Genomic DNA, 3,542 nt, shown 5'->3' with positions numbered 1-3,542 from the left:
AATACGCTACTCACCTTTATTAACAGCTCGACGAATTCCTCCAAGTCCGAGTCGTCGCGCTCCACCCTCCAGCAATCCAGCTTTTATCTCTGCCTCCATTTTTATTATTTTTTTATTCTCTAAAGCCCTATTCTCTAGAACAATGTGATTATATACTTGGGTCTGAAACCCATGCCCAACACATACTCGAGCCCAGAAATCAGGCCCGCGTATCCCAAATCCAATCCAACCGATTTTTAAATAAATAATTTAATTAATTAATAAATAGAAAATTATGTATTTTAAATATGGCGTTACACCAACCTTCTACGTGGCGGTAATTGATATTCCTCAAATTTGAAAGTCTATATTAGTCAAGAGATTGATATAAGCTACATTGCTACAAAATGAAAATCTAAATATTGGCACGTAAAAGTGGTATCCCAACAACAAATAAAATGATATCGTGATAAACATACCTGACTGAATTGAGTTCCAATAGTATTATCTTCAGGATGAACACATTCATTTAAATCAGGTAGTCCCCACATGTTGGTTGATTGTGATTGCCCTCCAATTTGGTATAAACTACATTGCTACAAAACCAAAATATAAGTATTGGCACGTAAAACATTTCAGCAACAATAAATAAAATGATATAAAGATAAACATACTTGACTGTATTGAGTTCCAATAGTATTCTCTTCGGGATGAACACTTTCATTTAAATCAGGTAGTCCTTGAGCAATATTTATATCACCTTGTTCTTAAAAAAAAAAAATAAGATGAGACAAGTTAAAATGTTAAGCAAATGTTAGATGAGAAATAAATGAGACAATATATGCGATCACATGGGCAAAATAAAAATGTACGTGAATTATGACAAACCTTTCTTGTTTCTCTTTATCTTTTTTGAAGGCACTTGTGTTGTGCTCGTTTGCTTCTTTTTCTTTTTAAGTTCCAGTACGCCTTTTGGTCGTGCCCCGTTCGTTGGTCTCCCCTTTTCAAATCCGGATGCAACAACCAATACTTCATCATCATTTTCTTCAACATTTGTGGCAACACCAGATTTTTGGACTTCGAACATTGTCTCGGATATATTTCTTTCGTTGGTACAACCTACTCAACTTCTTCCAACCTCTTTTGGAGTGCATCTTTAGCTTTTAGATATCCATTTTCATTGACTGCGCCCTTTGTCACAAGCTTCATTACCAAATGACATAGCTCATTGTACCGCAAAGATTGAACTGCATTGCAATTTGACAAATTTGGTTTGCTACCATTGTCTCTTACAACTCTGACTTTCACTGCTTTAGTCCACCTCTGTAGTATATATTGATTAGGAATCCTATGTATATTATTATGATAAAATACCTTCAATATGTGACGACAAATAAGGCCAAGGGACTCAAACTTTTTGCAGCTACACTCAGTCTGAAAGTTAGACATGTCAATTGCAAACTTTCTTACAAACCCTTCTCTAGTAACTTCATATGTGTATGTTGTACCATGAACACTGCATTCCTTGATGTTATACATAAGATGTTCCTTATACTCAACTTCAAATATTTCAAAAACAGCATGTGTGTACATATCAGACGCTTGCTTTAGCATGGGTGTAGAGACAAATAACCTTTGGGACATCTGAGATGAATTGAAATCAGCTTCAATTTCTGCCTGTCGTCGAGACTGAAGTAGACACTCAAAATGATGAACAAACTTAGTCAAACTGTACTTTCTCTTCACATAATTTTTCAAGAGACTATTGGTACTTTCCCCACGTTGAGTAGTGGTCATGTCTGCACAAAAAATGTCTCGCCCATACACTAATGCCCATTTCTTCTTTATTTTGATCAATTCAACCAACCACTTATTTTCCAAAAGATCATAATCACGCAACATCTTGTCCCATCTTGATAAAAAAAATATCCTCTGTCTCATAATTGTATACACACTTATTGAAGTCGTTTAGAAACCCAGGAACTTTGAATACATGGTGGAGGTGCTTTCCGGTATTTAGATATATATGCCACAAACAAAGACAATGCTGTGTTTCGGGAAAAACAATTGGGATAGCCTTCGCCATTGCTGGACATTGGTCGGTAAGAATAGTCTTTGGTGGTTTTCCTAACATTGCCTTTAAAAAGGTTTCAAACAACCATTTAAAAGACTCGGCACTTTCATTTATCAAAAGTGCACCCCCAAATATAATAGACTGCATATGATGATTGATACCAACAAATGGCGCAAACGGTCGTCCATACTTGTTTGTTCTATTAGTCGTATACAAAACAACAACATCTCCAAAGTAATTATAATACATCACTGACGTTGCATCTACCCATAACATATTTGATAGTTGATTTTCATCGTCACGCAACTCATTGTAAAAGAAAGATGGATTCTCGGCTTTCTTCCTTTTAAAATATTCTATAATTGCATTCCCATCTCCGTGCTTGCCAAGTTCTTGCTCACACTTCTTACGGAGATAATTTTTATAATCGATGTATGTAAAACCAACATTTTCTAGTCCTCCAGCTTGATGCATCATATATTTATAACCATCAATAGGCGCAATTCCTACAGCATCTAAACTACTAATTTCCGCTCCTTGTGGCTCTTTAACACACCTTTGAGACCTCAACAGATACGTCTTGGATGGGGTTGCCAACTCATGGTTATGTTCATGTACCACCTCAACAACAACCCATTCGTTTTTCACATTCGAAACAGCCATGCAAGCTTTGCAACCAATTCTTGTTTTGTTACGATTATTTTTCACATTTCCATTCCGCTTATCCTTTTTACGCACACCTTCCTTGAAACATACAAAGAACAGCCTCCTCACAGTTCTATCTGCTCTATAATATATTTTGTCCTTCCTAATACTAAAACCCATTTTACAAGTGTAGGAATTATAACTTGCATATGCCTCTTCCTTATATTGAAAAACCAATCCCTCATATAACAAATTTTCCATTATTAGTTAAAGAGATTTTATTTTTTTTAGAGAATGAATAAAACCTTTTTTTTTTCGGATAGAGAGTTGAAGAAGAGGGCGAGACTGTGGAGATTTTCCTCCCCATTTTCCACGCACCCAATCTTTTCTCACACACGGAGTCTTTCCTTCTAAGGAGAGAGAGAGAATGTGGAGATAAACCACACACGGAATCTTCCTAATTTGTAGCCGATTTTTTTTTTGTTTTTGGATTTTATCTAACACTGTTAGTTGCATAAACTTTTGGGGTTAAATGAGTGGACAGGTGTCAATATAATTTTGTAAGGTGTAAAAGGCTACTTTTTACACCCGAGCGGAGAAGATCCGGCCTCCTGGGTAATATGGTCGTGTGGGAAGTAAACCGTTGTATCTTCTATTTGGAATTTCATGTTTGAAACGTGCGAATGAACAACATCGGCAGCTGAGTAAGCTTTATTTCACTACCAAAAAAAAATATGGTAGCTCTTTTTTTTTTTTTTTTTTTTTTTGGATAAATACAAATATGGTAGCACCTTTAGTAAGGAAACCTCTTTAGTTTTGTTTCTTATTCTTTAAACACATTCAA

General features: G+C 35.7%; 1 pseudogene; it reads right to left on the bottom strand.

Annotated features, from left to right (window-relative positions):
• Positions 1-1,098: 1,098 nt before the first annotated feature.
• On the bottom strand, positions 1,099-2,959 carry LOC147493849 (protein FAR1-RELATED SEQUENCE 5-like; annotated as a pseudogene).
• Positions 2,960-3,542: the final 583 nt, after the last annotated feature.

This window comes from Coptis chinensis, chromosome 6 (genome assembly GCF_015680905.1).
Source record: "Coptis chinensis isolate HL-2020 chromosome 6, ASM1568090v1, whole genome shotgun sequence".
In the NCBI taxonomy this organism is placed as follows: Eukaryota; Viridiplantae; Streptophyta; class Magnoliopsida; order Ranunculales; family Ranunculaceae; genus Coptis; species Coptis chinensis.
This window is presented reverse-complemented; position numbering and strand designations above follow the sequence as displayed.